The sequence below is a fragment of the Macrobrachium nipponense genome, chromosome 8 (genome assembly GCF_015104395.2).
Source record: "Macrobrachium nipponense isolate FS-2020 chromosome 8, ASM1510439v2, whole genome shotgun sequence".
Taxonomy (NCBI): domain Eukaryota; kingdom Metazoa; phylum Arthropoda; class Malacostraca; order Decapoda; family Palaemonidae; genus Macrobrachium; species Macrobrachium nipponense.
This window is the reverse complement of record NC_087203.1, coordinates 30,930,054-30,951,365: the sequence shown is the minus strand read 5'-3', so window position 1 is coordinate 30,951,365 and position 21,312 is coordinate 30,930,054. Positions and strand designations below refer to the sequence as shown.

General features: G+C 37.5%; 1 long non-coding RNA gene across 1 annotated transcript in view; it reads left to right on the top strand.

Moving 5' to 3' along the window:
- Positions 1 to 17,009, top strand: part of LOC135222638 (uncharacterized) — a 49,707-nt gene extending 32,698 nt beyond the window's left edge. The window contains exon 3 of the long non-coding RNA XR_010316302.1: positions 16,357 to 17,009. This is a non-coding gene — a long non-coding RNA (uncharacterized LOC135222638). The remainder of the gene's footprint in view (positions 1 to 16,356) is intronic.
- Positions 17,010 to 21,312: the final 4,303 nt, after the last annotated feature.

Below are 21,312 nucleotides of genomic sequence, written 5' to 3'. Positions count from 1 at the left end.
ATATTACGTTACAATTGAGGGAAGGCCACTGATACTCTTCTGAAGGGTGGGACTAGAAGGCGGTTTTTTCGGACATTTTAGACCTTTCGTCAATGACGTGAAATTGATGGTATTCATTTTTTGGTATTACATTTTTTCAAATTGATGGTATTACATTTTTCATGAAATTGGATTACATCTTTCATTTTACAGACATTCCAATTCACACATGCATTTTTCTCCCTTCTTTTTTCTATATTCACCTTTACGTGCCTGTCTGACCCATAACAATTACTTGTTTTATTAGCGTTTTATTACGTTCTTATTAAGCTTAGGTTGATCCTAACCTCTATGTTACACTTCTAAGATTACCTTCTTTAAGGGGGGTAAACGGGGCCCCTCCCGGTCAGGCCAATATGTTCTACTAGGTTAGGTTAGGTAGGTACGATCTAACCTATATGTTACACTTCTAAGATTACCTTCCTTTAAGGGGCTCTGCCCCCCCCCCCCCCACCCCCCCCCCCCCCCCATCAGGCAACATGTTCTACTAGGTTAGGTTAGGTTAGGTTGGCCGGTCAGGCAACATGTTCTACTAGGTTAGGTTAGGTTGGGTTGGTTAGGTTACGATCCTAACCTATATGTTACATTTCTAAGATTACCTTCCTTTAAGGGGGGGTATGCCCCCCGGTCAGGCAAACAAAATGTTCTACTAGGTTAGGTTATGTTAGGTTTGTTAGGTTACAATCCTAACCTATATGTTACATTTCTAAGATTTCCTTCCTTTAAGGGGGGGGGGTGGGGGGGGGGTATGGGGGCCAGAGCCCCCAGTTCAGGCAACATGTTCTACTATACTCTGTTTTTTTTCATCTGTCCATCCGCCTGTGGGGTTTTTGTATGGTAACACTGCGTCCCGGGCTTTAAATAGTTACGCTACGTGTAAGTTTTAGGTAAATAAAAGGATATCTGGGTGTACATTTGCAACTGAAAAGTGTTTTAATAATTTACTGTATGCGAATTACACCATTAATATTCGAAATAGGTTATTGTTATTATTGTTGAATGTAAGCTCCCTTTTCGGGGTGGCGAATGGAACAGCCAGACGCAGTGGCGGGAAAATTTCTTCTCTCGCTGTTCACTACGGCAAGATGACAACGTATTACTTCATTATACGTAAGTATATCAGTATGTACTGTTAATTTTTATAAAGTGCGTTTCAGCCAGATACGATATGACGTAACTTAATTTAGCATCTGTTTGATGGAATTTGTGTCTGGCTGTTCCATTCGCCACCCCGAAAAGGCAGCTTACATTCGACAATAATAGCAATATCCTATTTCCAATATTAACGGTGTAATTCGCATACAGTAAATTATTAAAACACTTTTCAGTTGCAAATGTACACCCAGATATCCTTTTATTTACCTAAAACTTACACGTAGCGTAACTATTTAAAGCCGGGACGCAGTGTTACCATACAAAAACACCACAGGCGATGGACAGATGGAAAAAAACAGAGTATAGGTTAGGTTTGTTAGGTTACGATCCTAACCTATATGTTACATTTCTAAGAGTCAGGCAACATGTTCTACTAGGTTAGGTTAGGTTAAGTTGGTTAGGTTATGATCCTAACCTATATGTTACATTTCTAAGAGTCAGGCAACATGTTCTACTAGGTTAGGTTAGGTTAGGTTGGTTAGGTTATGATCCTAACATATATGTTACATTTCTCAGATTACCTTCCTTTAAAAGGGATACGCCCCCCCCGGTCAGGCAACATGTTCTACTAGGTTAGGTTAGGTTACGATTCTAAGCTATATGATACACTTCTAAGGTTGCCTTCCTTAAGGTGGGGGCTTTGGGATGTGGGGAGCCCACTGGTTAGGTTACACTATTTTTATAATTGTCCTCAACATTTCTTGTTATGTTCAATCACCCCCTGAACTGGCCACTCTGATCCTTGAAACTTGATAATATTCTATTAATTATTCACTAAAATGGTCTTAGACTTGTACTTGATAATTTTATACTCAAGTACGAGATGTGTAAATACCAGATGTAAAAAACCGTGTACAGATATATATATATTTCATGTATGTATGCATTATCAGCTCTTATGTAAAATGTGTGTCCCTACTGTATGGTTTCATTGCAATATTTTTTACACGATAACTTTGGTTTCATAAACATAAAAGAAGCTATGTTTGTACGATTTTACTCAACATTTGTTAAGTTCAATTACCCCAAAAACAGGCCTCCCTCATCTCGTATATTGTCCACCCATTACAATACAGTGTTCGTGTTTTTTTTTTCACAAACATGAATATTACCCCCACCCCATCCTTCCTACTCTGTTTCGTGGTCTCCAGCCACCCAGGCCCCCCCCCCCCCCCCCCCCCCCCCCCCCCTCCCCCCCCCCCCCCCCCCCCAAAATCCTTCCTCCTGACAATTTGACAAACTTGCCAGTGTCAACCAGCCAGATGGCGGAAGCACTCCCAGGGACCTCCACGGTTCCACCTCCTCCGGGCCTCATTACTAACTCGACTCTGTCCCGTACATTGTGTTAACGTTTCGTTAGTTATAAGGACATTTCAGCCCATTACTCGGGGCAGTATGAAAGGTTGGTAATATACTGTCAAGATCACGGCAGTGGCGTACTTTAAAATCCACTTCCACGACCCCAAGACGAGGCTCCATGCCTTCGTGAAAGCGGCTGCTGAACTCTATCCTCCACCTCTTTAAGGTAAGGTTCCTAATCTTTATGTACTTTGTTATATTGTGTTTTAGTGTTCCAAAGGTTTAGTGCTTTTGATGTCCCTCTGATATTTATTGGGAATTATTTACCACCATATCCCAGCGTGGCTTTACCAACTCGTACCTCTGCCTTCCTCTTCGGTAACCCCCCCACCCCCACTTTACCGGACATAAGGCTCCCTATTAGTTACGTATCAGACACCCCCTACCAGCATTCAAATATGGCGGTTTGTTCACGTTTCATGGCCTCGAACCAACACTTCGAAGATTGTTCAGTCGAAGTAGACTATGGCAATTGACGTTTTTCATGTTATTTTGCTTACTGTTACAAGAGTTTAAGGTAATATTTTTCCGGTCGACTGTAAACTAATCTGTTATTTACCTTTGAACTCTGTAGTTGGTACATCGTACCCCTGTACTGTCATGTAGTCTTCAGAGGTAAATTACGGTTTAATTACAGTCGACCGAATAAATATTACTTTAAATTCTTGTTCAGCAGGTAAAAAAACATAGGAAAACGTCAACTGTCATAGTCTACTGTACCGCGGAATGCCGACTTAGAATTACCGTATTTTCTCCAAAGTTAGAAAATAAGGTCATATTTTTAAGATTAACCAGAGGTTAATGAATGTCTGTCTAGCCATGCACAGTGCAAACACACCTCCATGAGGGTTTCGAAATTTTTACTTAACACCAAAAATTTAAGAAGATTGACGCCATCTCAATGTTTTGTGGAGTCATTTGTGTCAATAAACTTTCCATTCCAGTGCTAAATCCGCACACCACTTGTACCCATAGACACTGGTACACTTTCTTCGCAACCAATCGTCAACAATGACACCAACCGTCTGGCACATTCAAGGAAACTAAGAATTTTTGGTACTAGAGGAATAGAGAAGAAGCAGCGTGCACTAGATAATTATTTAAATAAATAGTTAAACAGCAGTATAAGGTCATGAATTGCATAAATTTTTTACATCGTCATGATTATTAATTGGAAAACATTGGTTGTTGAAAAGTAACTAGATTCCTGACTCAAATATCAACAGTTTTGCTGTGAACAGTACTACGGCATTGTTCACGCTCTTCATTTTTTTATCAGTGTGCCAACTGATATGTGTTTACCCTCCAAACTGGGTATAAGACTTACACAAAAACCTGGAGAAATAAGTGAAATTGGAATATCTACGTGTAGTATATGTATATATATAATATAATTATATTATATATATATTATATATATATTATATAGTAATATATATATATATGCATATTGGAGCAATTTTATCATTATTGCATAACTATAACATCTAGAATTCATGGAAAACAGTTTGTAAATGCATCGGTGTATGTGTGAAGCTCCACTGAATTGGCAACAATGACATTTTACCGTCGTCTGCTTGTATCTGCTTTAGAAATATCTGTAATTTTTCTGAGTTAATTTGGTTGCAAAATAGGGATAATAGACATGAATTAAAATAAACATTTTGAAGTAACAAAGTAAAGTTAACCTAAATAATGAGTAAGGTAAGCAATTAAGGGAAGGGAATAAACTTTGCACCTCATAAACAGTGTAGTCGTGTGCTGCCCGCTACTGTGTTTGTGGAGTGAGCGCTTAGAAACCAGGAACAGCAACGTAGTTCAAGTTTAATTTGGAGTGAATTATGACAAAAAAACATGTATATTACAATCAAATAAGCACAGGTTGTGATGGCAGTAAGGATAAGACCACCGATTACAAGGTAAAAATAAATTTCAGTTCAAACCATGACCCCGGGAATAGTTTCATACTTTCATAAATATAGGCAACAATATGTTGTTTTATTGTGCTGATTACAACTGCACATCATGAGTATGATCAATAAGCATTACATATATGTGCTAATATTGTTCAAATGAGCACTGGGAAGGCTGGGAAAGACGTGAAATCCATGCCGGTTATGAATGGCACCTCAGTCGGTCGACGCCATATTGGATTTAAAAACTGCCTTGAAAACATATTTTACATAGACCTCACATGCTTATTTTAGTTTGTATGGCGCTTTCATATATCACATTATGTTGGACGAAACTTCAATCTTTTGAATGGTATGCTTAAAGATGTAATGTATTATTGTTTCACCAATTAAATATCTAGTGAATAAGGCTGCTCCACCCGATGACAATGGATCCAAGCAGTTTTTCCCCCTATAGGACAACTCAGCATGGCTTACTATTACCTTGGAAACCGAGTTTTCCTATACTTGCAGCGTTGCTGATGAAGCAGGTGGTGTACTTAAGGATTACCAGATAAAACTATAGAACCACACTGCATGGTTTACTATTACCTTGGAAACTGAGTTTTCCTATACTTGTAATACTATTGCTGATGAAGCAGGTGGTGTTACTTCTTAGGCAATTTGTAGGTAAAACTATAGAACAAGTTCCGACTGGCTTTTATTATTACTTTTACCTATTGGCAGTCAAATATTAACCTAGCATCTTTAATGGGAAACCCTTTGGGAAAGGGGGTTTTGGGTCAGGTAAAAACACAAAGGAGAACAGAAATGTTGTTCCGATGGCCACCTTGAATGGTTCCATGCATGTGCAAGGTATATGGGAGCCATATGTTCAAGAAGAGATTGGCTAAGTTAAGCCAATCATCAAATCTAGGTATTTCTACAGAAGCAATCCGCGGTGGCCTAGATTATGGCAAGTGACGTTTTCCTATGTTATTTTACTACTGAACAAGAATTTAAAGTAATATTTATTCGGACGACTGTAATTAACCGCCAGGGGCCAGTACTAAAACTGCGAAATACATCGGACGCCCCAATCCCTAGTGGATGTCGTATCCGGGGTTACGTTCCTTGCAGTTTGTGCAGAACTATTTTCTTTAGAATTTACCCTGCAAGAAACGTAACCGCGGATACGACATCCATTAGGGGACTGGGGCGTGTTTAGTACTGGGTAGGGCCCTGGGGGTCAATTACAGTCATCCAAAATAAAAAATATTATTTAAAATTCTTGTTCAGTAGGTAAAACTGCATAGAAAACCGCAACTGCCATAGTCTAGGCCGCCGTAGATAGGTACCCTAGATCTACCTGCGGTATTTCTATATAAGTATTCCATATCGTGTTTGTCCCCGCGAATACGAAAGCCACCAGAAAGGGGCAAATTGGGGGCGTCAAATGTATTTCGCCGTGTTTAGTACGAGGCCCTGGGGGTTAATTACAGTCGTCCGAATAAATATTGCTTAAAAATTCTTGTTCAGGAGGTAAAAACTGCATAGAAACAAAAAAACCGCAACTGCCATAGTCTAAGCCGCTGCGGAATAAAATAATAAGATCTACCGATGCAACTGTTTTGACCCAGCACCACAAGACACAAAATCTAGGACATCCATTTTCATACCTAGACTGTGACTGGTATAAGTAGGTCTGGTAACACAGTCGGTATCAAAAGCAACTGACATACAGACAGTTACAGTAACTCTAACGGTAAGAAGCTGCAGGCAAGGATGGCACAGTTCAGAGTCAGACTCATTCACTGACACCCACTGTATCACTACCACCATTCACCAGTTTGGAAAATTGTAAAAAGTACAGATAATGCACGTCAAGCTGTTGATTGATTACGGAACCGCCATTTGCCATTCACCGCACGGTTCACCTCAGTGGAGAAGGAAATTTTTGTATGACTGCCAGAATTCAAAAGATGAGGTGGTCAAATTAACATTGCTCCCAATACAATGTGCATATTTTGTTTAAAATAGGCTATGAATATTGACATGAGCACAATAATATACGAAAATATTTCTTTAATGTATTCATTTAAATGCAATAATCCATACTTACAGGCGTTTCTTGCTCTAGATTTTACGTTGCTCTTAAGAATTTCTGTAGCTTTATCTTTATATTTATATAAAATAGTGCCACAGACGATACAAGATTTATGATAATTAATTTCTTAAATCTTACTATATGAATAAATAGTTATCATATGACAGTGGCATGTCATTTATATTTCAATGAACTCGACTGATATATTGAAAGCGGAATCGGTTGGAATGGTGAAATTCTTTGCTGTTCCGGGCAGGTTGCCGTTTTGAGGAATTTCGTCTATTAGTGTGGCTTTCTGGTGACATCTGCAAACCCTCCGTGGTTTTTCCACCCACACAGGCACGGCACTGAAGAATAAAAATTCTTCACTTTGCCTTTTTATTTTTTATAATGAAAATAAAGCTATAAAACATATCCTGCTTATTTATACAAATGCATTTTATTGAAATCCTTTATTTTTCTTCGTCAAAAATACTTTATGTTAAGTTAGCGATGTAGTTTTCTAACATCACGGAAAATAACTGTACATAGGAAAATACACATTCTAACCATTAAATCATAATAACGTAAAAAAAAAATCAGGTGAACTGCATATGGTAACACTGCCAAAAAGCCAATGTTGTGAAGAAAAAACCGGCATCACTGGAACTTCCGGGCAGCGTTTCGGTCGGTCAGTCGGTAGGCTGAGCTCAGATGTCCAAATTTGGCTTCATCGTCCTCTTCAACAATTTACTGAAACCGACAGGCACAGGCAGTTCCTGTATAAATATTTACGAATCAGCACTTGAATACATTAAGGAAGGCTTACCAGAACTGGAAAGGTTTCAAAGAAGAACTGGAGCCTAATGAAAAGAATGGAGGCCTCAGCTTCCATGCACTTAACGTTTAATTTATTAAACATTCACCAGTAAGCACTTCTAGGTTGCACACTGTCTTAAACGTATGTACCTTTGGATATTTTTTTTTTACCTTATTAATAAAAACTGTTTTATCCTTTTGTTAATTCAGTACTCCTACATTTTGATGGTTTCCATTATGTTACTTATTTTGACGTGGTGCTCCCAGTCCTTAGTGTTACTGTGTACAATTTATTGCATGTTAAATAAGAAAAAAATTATATTATAAGATCAAGAATACCCAGATGGTAATTGTCAAAAGGGTAAAAATTAAAAGAGATAATCCAGGATTATTGGGGTATCACTGGTCACAAACCTAAACAGATTTGACCCTAACCGAAATTACAAAGTATCTTTACAGTTCAAAACATGTAAAAACTGAATATATTAATTTTGTTGCTTACATTATCTACTAACTTTTTTCATTATGAAAGCATCAAGTTTAAATAAACCGAGACTTAAATGTAGAATATAATTGAATCTTGTTTCATCAAGTCAAATAACAGGAAATGTTCTAAATTTAAGTCTCGGTTTATTTAAACTTGATGCTTTCATAATGAAAAAAGTTGTAGATAAATATAAGCAACAAAATTAATATATTCAGTTTTACATGTTTTGGACTGTAAAGATACTTTGTAATTCGTTTAGGGTCAAATCTGTTTAGGTTTGTGACCGTGTGATATCCAATAATCCTGGATTATCTCTCTTAATTTTTACCCTTTTGACAATTAACCATCTGGTATTCTTGATCTTGTTGTGTACCTGAGACCTTTCTCTCCAATTGTATTTCATTCGCTCCTTGACAATGTCTTAGTAAAGACGAAAGCGCTTGGATTTCTGACTATCATTTTCCTGTGGTATTTGCTTATTTAATGAAGTCACGTGACCTACTGTGATTTTTTAAGGAGATATATATATATATATATATATATATATAGATAATATATATATATATATATATATATATATATACATACATATATATATACATACATACACACACACACACACACACATATATATATATATATATATATATATATATATTATATATATATATATATATATATATAGTGTGTGTGTATGTGTTTTGTTTTTCATGTAAGATATTGTTTCAAAATGTACAAGAAGCTGATTTCAAGGCTGTTTCCGAAAGGTCAGACCAGGCTTGTTAACTGAACTTGTAAATACCGAAAACAGTCTTCTAAATGCTGAAATCATAATCGAAGATCTTTTGAGACGCGAGTTTACGGCAATGTAACGATATTAATGACCAGTTTCTTTCTGATGAACTCAAACGCAGACTGAGACGATTCCAGCCTTCCAGCAGTGGTGGGGTGAGATCTGGAGCCTATAGAGCAGACCATGCGCTGAGAACACAAAAATTTCCCGAATCAAGTTTTTTCCCATATTCCTAGTGATTATCTTGAAATACGGAATTATTAATCTAGAAGGGCCCAGTAGACGGTATGACACCAGCAAGATCAAATAAAGTATGTGCCTATGATGCGAAGCTGTTGGACGTTTCCAAGTTTGGTGCCTTTTACCTGATTTTACCCGATTTAGGATTTTTTTTTCCTATAAAAATTGAGACAGACGTGGGATTTAATATTCTGAGTATCATATATTATTGGATACTAAAAGTCCTTGTTGCTATCCATGACGAGGTAGTACTACTTAACAAGATTCCTAACAACAATTACTGTTGCTGTTCCACGGAAGTGGAAATGCCGAGAATGAGAAGGAAATGGAATTAAGAAAAAGAAAAACGAAAGTACTAAATTCACAATCAGAGGAATAACGAAAATATAAAAAAAGAAGACGTAATTAGGTTTAAGAAATCTGGTTTGATTGCCTCGCATGTGGTATTGTGACCCATGGCCACTTTACCAACCAAAGCTATGAAGTGGGTCTTAGGAAAGGACGGTTTAGTCGTTTCGACTTGCGCGAAATAATATCTTCTTCCTAAAGAACTAATTTACTCAAAAGCCTAAAACGAAAATGTAGCGGGAAAAAAAAAAAATACTTATATATATATTATATATATTATATATAGATTATATACGATATATAATATATATGTATAATTATAAATATATATATATATATACATATATTATATATATATAAAATATATATATATATATATAGATATGAACGGTAAAATGTTCTGTTATAACAGAATTCCATCTAATAAAAGGAGCCCATAAAAACACCAAAATACAGGGAAAGAAATACTATATTTCAGAGAATGCTGTCTCCCTCTTCAGGTAAATGAATGAGAAAAGTTAAAGAAAAGGTGGTATTTATACCAAGAGGTCTATCCACAGGTAAGCCAATTTAGGTCACTCCCGCTGATAATCTTCCTTTAATCTTCTTTAGCATTGGTTGAATGAAAACCTGGTCAACGATATCTGAGTCCCATGCTCCCTTTGAGATATTCATTACCTGCCTCTCTTTGATCAGGGCCGATTCCATCATTTGACTCTATAAATTGTACGTGACAAATTCCAGTTTACACTATGGTTATGTTCATTTATATGGTTGAAAATAGCTGAGTTCTGTTGTCCATACCTAACTGACCGTTTGTGCTGTATTAATCTCTGGGGAAGTGATTTTCCTGTAAATCCGATGTGAGATTGGTCACAGTCCAGGCATGAGATTTCGTAAATGCTTGTGTCCTTGGGGGATGTCTTTTGTTGGAGGCTAATCAGGGTTAGATTTCCTGAGGGTCTGGGTCACCGTCTTGATCCTGTCCAGGTGTGGAATTTTAATTCTAATTTTATTGTTGGGAGTCTTTGGTCATGTCTTGAGGGGGTCGGTAGAAAGTTACGTTTGTTTTGTGAATTGCTTTCTCAATTATATGGTCAGGATACCTTAAAGACGAAAGCTGTTCACGAATTAGTTCAAATTCTTTTTCCAGGAAATCTGGAGAAAAAATTCGTAAGGCTCTCAAGAATAGGTTGCTGGCTACGCCTATCTTGATAGGAATGTCATGATAGCTGTAGTAGTGAATGTATGAAAGTGAGAATGTTGGTTTTCTGTATATGGTAAATTTGTATTCTGTCGTGTCTCTGATTATTAAAACATCAGGAAAAGGAATTTTGTTGTTTGTTTCCCATTCAACTTTAAATTTGATACTGGGCACTAATGCGTTTAATTTTGAAAAGAATTAAAATTGCCCCATTTATTATCCCAAAATGTTAGAATATCATCTACATATCTCATCAACAGCATGTTTTGGGTTTTATTGCATTTATTACTGTAGTTTCAAAGTATTCCATGTACAGGTTGCTAAAACAGGACTTAAAGGACTACCCATACTACACCCGAATTTTTGCTTATAGAATGATTCCCCGAATAAAATACGTTATTAGATACACATAATACAACTAACTTTATTATTTTGTCTAGTGCCAATGGGAAATGATCTGAACAAGGGATAGTTTTTCCCTCAAAAAGTGAAGAACGTCCTGTACTGGGTACTTTTGTGAACAGGGAATCTACGTCAAGGCTTAAAAGTTTTATGTTGTGAAGTGGTATATGTGCTTCTCCGAATTTGTGACAAAAAAATCTTCCGAATGTTTAATGTGACTGGGAGAAAAAGTGCCTAAAAAAGGGGAAAGGAGGCCAGCTAACCATTTAGATATTTTGTGATTGAAAGCTCCGGCATATGTATTTTGGTAATTTATGGGCACCTTTTATTATAATATATATATATATATATATATATATATATATATATATATATATATATATATATATAGATATATATACTTTTTCCGCGCATTTTTGTTGTAGGCTAACTTGTAAAAGAATGTAAATCAGAAACTTGAAGATGAATAATGAACAGCTATATGTTAAAAAAAGCATGCAACAAAACAAGTGCCTAACATGGCGACCTGAAGTTAGCCTAAAACGAAAATGCGCAGAAAAAGTATATATATACGTATAAGTACTTTTTCCGCACATTTTCGTTTTAGGCTAACTTCACCATTCATCTTCATGTTTCTGATTTACTTTTTTTTTTTTTTTTTTTTTTTTTTAGTAAATTAGACTTATCTAGGTAAAAGATCCTCTTTCGAGGAAGTCGAGATGAAGATAATTCCTGCATCTGCTGCGTTTAATTCATACGATACCAGTTTTTCAGTCACTAAATGACGGCTTTCTCCGAGTTATTGCATTCCTCCAATAATTTTCCTGTGTTTGTCGTTCTCCCTTGCTTGGGGAATGAACGCTTCTAGATGGTGAAATTCTTTCATCAGAAAAAATGAATGAATTACTACCAGTTTGTCTTCGTCTTTCAGTATGACCTAGCTCAGGTAGCCCGGGCGGAACGTAACCAAGAATGGTTATGGGTCGAGGCAATGCCTTTACAACGGCGCCTCTTAAACTTAAGAGTTATTTTTAATTGTAGAACTCTTTCCTTAGAAACATGAAAAGAATAACCCTACGGAGGACCCATACCTTATTTCATTTACCCTAACTCTACTTCTCTATCATCGAAGTTATTTTACTACTCAGTTTGGTAAATGCAGGACCCATTAAGATGAATCAATCGAGTCGACCGCATAGAATGGGCCATGGCACATGATTTGTAGGTAATAAGCCAAGGAAAGTTAAATATTTAGCACTTGTAAAATACAGCCTAGTATGTCAAAACTATTTCAAACAACCAACATCTCTCTTTTCTGTTTTAAAAAAATATCTTTGATAAAGCTGATGTAAACTGCATTGAAGATTACTCAGAATACCTCAAAAATTGCATAAATAAAAGAAATCAGTTTTCAAGTAACACAAATATATGTATGTATGTAGGTATGTGTATGTATTTATGTTACTCAAGGACAAACTTTTTATTTATTGAATATTTGTGGTATTCTGAATGATCTTCATTACAGTTTACGTCAGTTTTGTCTAAGATATTGTTTAAAACATGAAAAAGAGATATTTGAAGTTCTTACCCTCGTCCATTGACGGAAAAATTAACTACAGTTTTAACATATGAGGCTGTTTTTTTTTGTTTTTTTTACAAAATAACTAACAAATGAATAATGAGGTTACGGTAGACTACCATTAAAAGAGGATTAATACAAAACTAAAACTATTAATGCATCGACAAAACGTTCTGCTGTCTGGACGAGCTAGTGATAGTGTCCTTGCAAGGAGCTCCCGTGATTTGTTTGTATGGTGTTTTAACGTTACAGTGTTTATTCAGCAACGGGACCAACAGCTTTACGTAACTTCCGAACCAAGTCGAGAGTGCACTTCTATCACCATAAATACACATCTCTCACTCCTCAATGAAATGCCCGAGAATCGAACTCGCGGCCACTGAGGTGGCACGCCAACACCATACCGACCGCGGCACTGAGCCGCTTGAGTTCGTGTGACGTCATTTTCTGGCCAGCCAAAGTTTTTGTGGGTCCCAAGTGAATAAAATGAGACGGATGCACGAAGGCATCGCTTATTTATATAACTTTTTCTCGAAAAAAAAAAGTATATAATGCAGCACAGCTCAGATAATCTGAGAAAGTTGCCGTCTTTTACGCTCATCCCCGATGGATTAGTACCAACATGGTGGGGCTGAAAGTAAAAATATTGCCAAAAGATGGTAAATTTCTCTTCAACTCGTCATGTCTCTCAGGTTATCCCACCTGAACTGCAATATATGCACCCTTCTCTCTATTGCTGAACCAAAATATTATATCAATAACCGATACCTTCGTGTGGTCGTTTCCTTGACATTAACCCTTAATTCTAATACAGCCTTTTATGACCAAAGAATTCAGCCAACAACGAGCGTTTGCCTCTGCATTCGAGAGAAGAACAAAGATATGAGAACTGCGGTTGGAATGCAGTGCCTCAGAGAAAGCAGACACCATCCTAACGGGGAACGTATGAAAGAAACTCTTACTTCCCGGTGGGATTCGTAATCAGGAAAATTAAGTTTCCGAACTATTGGCGGTTAAGGAAATCTCACTCTATTAATACCGATCGAATTCAACCCATCGCTACCGTCGACTTTATTGTTTGTTTACATCTCGGAGAGCGCGCATTTCAAGTCATCAGATGCAAGATGCAGTTCTTGGTACAGTGGACAAGATTGCCAGAACAGTTTTTGGTCGAAGGTATGGGGGAGAGACGAGGCTTATGGGACCATAAGCGTGATAATTTTATGAAAAAGGGTCTTAAATGAAATAATTACCAAGAGATCACCATGCGACTCGGGGAAAACTTTCCTGAACTTGCTGATCGTAAAGGCGCTGTCACACTAGCGAAATTTCCGTCGACTTTTTCTGAGTTTGTCGTCAACTTTCCAAAGAAGTCGACGTCATTCCGTACTCTGGTTGTCACACACGTTCTTCTTCATACGGTGGTTGTCGTCGTCAAAACGTAAACATACCATCTAAGCTGTGACTTCCCGGAATGATAAAACAACTATGCTTTATAACACAAAGCAACTAGTGGGTCGTACTTGCGTGTGTTTAATGATGCTGCATAGAATTAACAAAAAATCTTTGGGTTCGGTCCTAGTTAAAAGGACGTGAAAAGTTTTATTTAAAAAAAATAAGCTAGGACTAGCCTAGATAGGCTATTCGTAACCTTGTTTACACAACCACAGTCAGACTGTATTAGATTAGATTAGATTATAAAATTTTTGGCACATAGCCAAGCGCCGGAGTCAGACTATATTATAAATTAAGCTAGGGAAACTGCAAAAATTTTAAAGATTTTTGTTTATATTATTTGCTGATACAAAAAACATTATGAGAGCAGACCTAGGCTATATAACAATCTGATATTCACGATATAGCATGCTTATCTGTATAAAGATCAGCAAGTTCAGGAAAGTTTTCCCTGAGTCGCATGGTGATTTCTTGGTAATTTTTTATTTTTAGACCTTTTTTCATAAAACTATCATGCTTATGGTCCCATAAGCATTGTCTCTCCCCCATTTCTTCGACCAAAATCTGTTCTGGCAATCTTGTCCACTGTCCAAAACTCCATCTCGCATCTGATGACTTGAAATGCGCGCTCTCCGACATATAAACAAACAATAAAGTCGACGGTAGCGATGGGTTGAATTCGATCGGTACCGTTTTCAAAATTCGTGACGACGACACCAGAAAGTCGACGACAAATTCAAAAGTCAACGGAAATTTCGCTAGTGTGACAACGCCTTTATACAGATAAGCATGCTATATGTGAATATCAGATTGTTATATAGCCTAGGTCTGCTCTCAGTTATTTATTTATTTATTTATTGTTTGCATTAGCAAATAATATAAACAAAAATCTTTAAAATTTTTGTAGTGTTTCTCTAGCTTAATTTATAATAGTCTGATTGTGGTTGTGTAAACAAGGCTACGAATAGCCTATCTAGGCTAGCCCTAGCTTATTTTTTAAAATGAAACTTTTCACGTCTTTTTAACCAGGACCGAAACCAAAGACTTTATTTTTAAATTCTATGCAGCATCATTAAGCACATGCAAGCACGACCCACTAGTTGCTTTGTGTTATAAAACATAGTTGTTTTATCATTCCGGGAAGTCACAGCTCAGATGGTCTGTTTACTTTTTGTCGACGACAACCACGGTATGAAAAGAACGTGACAACCAGAGTACGGAATGACGTCGACTTCTTTGGAAAGTCGACGACAAACTCAGAAAAAGTCGACGGAAATTTCGCTAGTGTGACAGCGCCTTAATAAAAACTCTTATCTAACATGCATAGGTTCGAATCCCACCTGTGATCGAAGGAGTTTTTTCACATATTTTCCTTTCAGATTCCGTGCTCAGATAAGTAAATATGTTCTGTATCATAACAATAAAAAATCTCAAGAGAGCCTGTATTCCAACAGGTATACAGTCTTTATCAAATGTTTGTTTAACGTTTAAACACACCGCATTACTGAAATGATCTGTTCAAGGGACGGATATGGCGAATTGTGCAATGTCTGACGTGAAATGTTTGTGGCATATTTCGTTTCCAGTGATTTACATTGATCTTCGACCACTTGCCAATTTTGGGTTGAAATAATGGTCCCTTTGGCTATTTAGTAATATGTGCACAGACCTAAAATTATGTCAGTTTTTAAGAGACATTACAAAATGAATTACAGATAGGTACTAACTTTAGAGGTGTGACTGCTGCAAGCAATAATTACAGTCTTTTCTATATCTCTAATGATTGTTGTGTGTGCGTTACTGCATTCAGTCCCCTATATTTGTCGTTCTTTCTTGAATGCAGAGAAAAACACTAGTTGATTGTTGATTCTTTTATCAGAAAAATGCTGCATTACAACTAAGTTTCACATCAACTCCCACGTTAGCAAGACGAGAGCAGACTATAAAAAAAAAGCTGGTTCACTTAATGTAGATTCTTGGATGAGCCATATTCTCACGAGACGTTTGTTTGGCGGCAGCTGATTGGCTGGTACCGGGAGGTAGGCAGCTCCCAGCCAATCAGCGGCCGCCAAACTAACGTCTCGTGAGAATAGGGCTCATTCAAGAATCTACCTTAAGTGAATCAGTTATAGTTGTCATTTATTTATTTATTTTTTTTTTCAATAAAAGAATTCAACCGCCAACGAGTGCTTACTTCTCCACTCAAGAGAGAATGACAAATACGGGAGAGTTGCTGGTGGAATGCAGCTCAGAGAAGGCAGTCATTATAGACTGAAAAAAACTATACAAAGTCAACGCAGCATATACAGCAATTACCCTCAACTCAACTTGTTCGAAAGAGGATCTAGTACCATGATAAGAAAGATAAGAAGAAATTTATTAAAAAACTAAACAAGGAAGATAAAGATGAATAATGAACGTCAATACATTAAAAAAAGGTGTTCAAAAAGGCGACTTAAAGTTAGCATGTTTGTTTGTATGGTGTTTCTACGTTGCAGGGAACCAGTGGTTACTCAGCAACTGGACCAACGGCTTAATTAACGTGACTTCCGAACTACGTCGAGAGTGAACCTCTCTCACCAGAAATAAACATCTCTAATTCCTCAGTGGTATGCCCGAGAATCGAACTCGCGGCCACCGAGGTGGCAGGCCAAGACGATACCGACCACGAAAAACGTTCGGAAAGTACTTTACACAAACGCTCAACTGAAGGGTGGAGAAATGTACTGACGTATGAGGTTCGGTTGGCATCCCTGCAACGCCGAACGTTGAACAGACCAATTTGGATATACACGATAACTTCTAAATCTTAGATGTGCCAGTTTCTGTCTAATATCAAAAATATCAAACTGAAAAACCACATTTTTACAAATGTGAAGGAGAATTTCGATATATCAAATAAAGAAACTTGGAATTTTTACAAATGAATGGTTTAATGGGAGTCACATAGGCCTAGAATGAGTGGCGACTGGTAACAGGTGTGAACGTAATCTTCGGTGTTTTGAGGGTTTCACTACTGACTTATATTTTGATGTTGTTCCTTAATTACATTAGAAAGCCTTAATTTGTTAGATTTTTCTTGTATATAAAACTTTTACATTTTACATTTCAATTCGACTTCTTAGTCACTATCAATATTATCTACCAGCTATTACTGATGCTAATTATACATGGAAATACATTATTTTCGTTTTACTTCACTATGAACCGTATAAAAATTTTTCTCTCAAGGAGTGAATAATTCAGTCTCTCGAGCATACGGGGTCAGCATCAGGCCAAAATGATAACTCTAGGCCAGTTAGCACAGATGATTAATTATATATAACTGATTATGACAATTTGATAACACACATACACGAGCGCGCGCGCACACACACACACATATAAATATGTGTGTGTACTTAATAAGAATCTTATTGCATATTGCAGGATATCCAACTTTCTACAGATAAGGCAGCGGATTAATAGGGCCGCCTAGGCAAACAAAACAAAATGTAATAGTTTTTTAACGCTGTATACGCCAAACATATAGGCCTACAAATTTTGAGTGCTAAAATAAAACCCTCTTCAGACCGAGAAAAAAAAAAAGTGCGGGCCGAGTCACAAGAAAAAATCTAATCCCACAGTTCTCAAACGAAATACATACGAAAGAAAAGCAATAATTTTAATTTCCTTTAAATGGAATGTCATTTAGCTCGGCAGCCAGGATACCGATTGCCCGCATAATATTCATAAGCAGGTGACTTGTTCATTTGTTTCAGATTAAGCCAGCCTTGTGCAGGCACAGGCTCTTGCTCTAGGGCAAAGTGTAACAGTGACTGAGAGACTATCCACGGCCAACTATAGAGGTGGCCGTGGCGTGGACTATCAGTCATTCATAATGGCACATCATGCACCTGCACCGCCTGGCCAATAGTTGCAGATATTGCTTGCAGAATACTGCCATTTGCCCTTTGTCTAAAAGATTAAGGGAACTGATGCAATATTTTGTGTTTCATAGTAAACTTCAGAGACATGAAAAAGAAACTACTAAGTCATTTTATTTTCTTTAAAGCTGAAAAAGAAGAGGATCTTTAGTGACAAACTACTCAGGATATCTGAAGGATATCTAGCAACTTGGCTTGATGGGTGTAAGCTGCTATGGGTCGCAACACGGCATGGGAGGCAATCCAGTAACACTTCTTTTTCTTTATTATGCCTCCACACTTTGTAGAATTTTTTGACATCCATCTAATTCTTATTCCCTTTCCTTTTCATTCTCTCTCTGTTATTTTCCTTGATGCTCTTCTTCCTCATTCCCTCCTCCTTCCTTTCTACCTGTCCTATTTATTCTCTCCTCTCAACATCCGCCCAAGAACATGACGGGCCAGGATTAAAAGATTTCCATAAATTTCATTATCATCAGTCAGTTGCATTCAGGTAAAAGACCCATAGGCGCCCGCAGCATATTTTTCCAAGAGGGGTCAAGTGTATATATATATATATATATATATATATATATATATATATATATATATATATATATATATATATATTATATGCAGTGGAATTGCGATGCCAATAATTTAAATGAAGCAAGATGTGATAAAGAAAAAAATATAACATTACACTGAATTTTTTCAATTGTTCTATATAATGTTCAACTGAATTTAAATATTTATGGAAAGAACAACGCAGTTACCTATATACTGTACACAAATATCATACAATATATAATAATATCTTTAATTTACTTAAACTGAAAGAATATAATGTAAAATAGAAGGAAAACAAAGTGATGTAAATAAGTGTATATAAAAATTTGTTCAGGATTTCAGGGGGGTGAGGGGTCAAATGACCCCTCTTGCCCCTATGTGCGGTTTGTTTGTTTGTTTGTATGGTGTTTTTACGTTGCATGGAACCAGTGTTTATTCACCAACGGGACCAACGGCTTTACGTGACTTCCGAACCACGCCGAGAGTGAACTTCTATCACCAGAATTACCGGCGCCCATGAAAAGATCCATTATCAATAATTGAATTGGAATTTAAAATCTAGCCCAAAGGTCAAACGCTGGGACCTATGAGGTCACTCAGCGCTTAAAGGAATGTTGATACAGGAGAGGATGAAAAGTCAAATGGAAGAAAGAATGTGAACGACAACGGAGATACAGCAAAAGACTAAGCGCCTCAGCGGCGTAGTTGGTATGGTATTAGCGTTCCACCTCGGTGGTCGCGGTTCGATTCTCGGCCATTCCGTTGACGAGTGAGAGATGTGTATTTCTGGTGATAGAACAAGTTCACTCTCGACGTGGTTCGGAAGTCACGTAAAGCCGTTGGTCCCGTTGCAGAATAACCAACTGGTTCCATGCAACGTAAAAGCACCATACAAACAAACAAGATACAGCAAAAGGATCAAGTACAAGCCTACGGACGACCCACACAACATTTCAGTTACAGAACCGCGACGCCATCGAGGTTGCTCTGTAGTTTGTAGGGAATTCTTCTCCAAAAACAAATACTCCCATTTCAAGACACTTTACCTCTCCACTTATGAGGGAATGATAAATAAATGAGATTTACTGGTGGAATGAGGTAATACAGAAAAAAGTAATCATCAGAAAGACTGAAATGTAACTTAGATCCATATACAATTTTCTATTGTTTTTATTCGTTATTGTGTTTCTTACCGCGTATTAATTATTTACCTCCTATTCCTCTCATCTTCCTTCCTATTCTTTTCTTACTTTCGTCATTCTCTCCTTCCGTTTCTCGCTTCCTACCCCTCCCTAACAGAGAGCATCATTAACAAATTCACGCAAATGACACCTATACTCTGTTTTGTTTTTTTTCCATCTGTCCACCCGCCTCCTGGTGTGTTTGCGTATGGAAACACTGCGTCCCAGGCTTTAAATAGTTACGCTATTAGATAAATAAAAGGATATCTGGGTGCACCTTTGCAATTGAAAAGTGTTTTAATAATTTACTGTATTCGAATACACCGTTAATATTCAAAATAGGACATTATTATAATTGTTGAATGTAAGCTGAATGTAACTATCTAGAGCCCCGGGACGCAGTGTTACCATACGCAAAAACCACAGGTGGGAGGACAGATGGAAAAACAGAGTATAGTCGCAATGGGGTCACCTGGCCGAAACATTTGTCCTAGTCTCATCTCATATGAGTCGGCCTGACTGAATTCGAAGCTTCCTCCCTTCGGTTCCCGAAGGTTTGTTCTGGAACGTGGTTTCAGAATGACTGACCTGGAAGGACGGGGTTCCAGAATGACTGACCTGGAAGGACGGGGTTCCAGAATGACAGATGCAAGAGAAGGTTTCAGAGAATTTTGTATGGAAGGGTTTAGAAAGCTTGGAAAGGTGGTTTCAATAGATTCACATCAAGCGTGCATCTAATGTCTAGGCCAGTCCCTTACGATGCTCCTGATTGGCTGTTGATAAGCCAATCATGGGCTGGAAACCCTGTCTCTTTCGACAGTTCACATAGGCAGGATGTATGTTCCACCTCTCCTGAGGGATACGATTTTCAGAAGCATCCCCCAGGAGAGGTGGAACATACATCCTGCCAATGTGAACTCTCGAGAAAGACTGAGAGTTTCCAGCCCTGTGATTGGCTTATCAACAGCCAATCAGGAGCGTCGTAAGGGACTGGCCTAGACATCAGATGCACGCTTGATGTGAATCTACTATAGTATGGAAGGTGGTGGTTTCAGAAGGTTTTGTATGGAAGGACTTAGAAAAGTTGGTAGAGGAGGTTTCAGAGTGAATGGTATTGAAGGAGGCGATTTCAGAGAGTTAGATGATGGGCGTAGAAAGATTGGTAAAGTGGTTTCAGAGTGACTGGTATGGAAGGAGGTGGTTTCAGAAAGGGTGGTACTGCAGGTTTCAGAATGAGTGCTCTGAAAGGTTTCAAACTGAATGGTATGGAAGTAAGTTTCCTAAAATTTGACATGGAAGGTTTCTGAAATTTGGACAGATGGAGGTTTCACAAAATTTGGTATAGAAGAATGCTTCAGAATGACTGGTATGGAATAAAGTTTGAGAACGTTTGGTACTAAAATTGGTTTTAGGGCACTTTTGTATGAGAGGAATGAGAACGTAACCTTATGTGGTTAGTACACTCTGGTCCAAATCCTGGACTGAAGAGGAAAGCTGAATGGAGGGTTAGGCCCCAGCCCTATTTTTATTCGAAGCTTCTATGAGACTTTCAAAAATCCTTAACGGCCTGGTTCAAGCAGGGGTGTGTAACTGGCTCCAAAAACCGACGTTGAAAGCAACATCTTTTTATGGAATATTTTCACTTAAGAGAATAGCCGCCTCTCGCAAGAAGTCATTCTTCAATGAAAACGCAGTCTTTCTTTCTAAGACGAAAATTCTCATTCATAATACAGCACCATCATAATTTAATGTAAGATATTATTATTCACATAAAAGATAACATTTTTACTTCTAACAC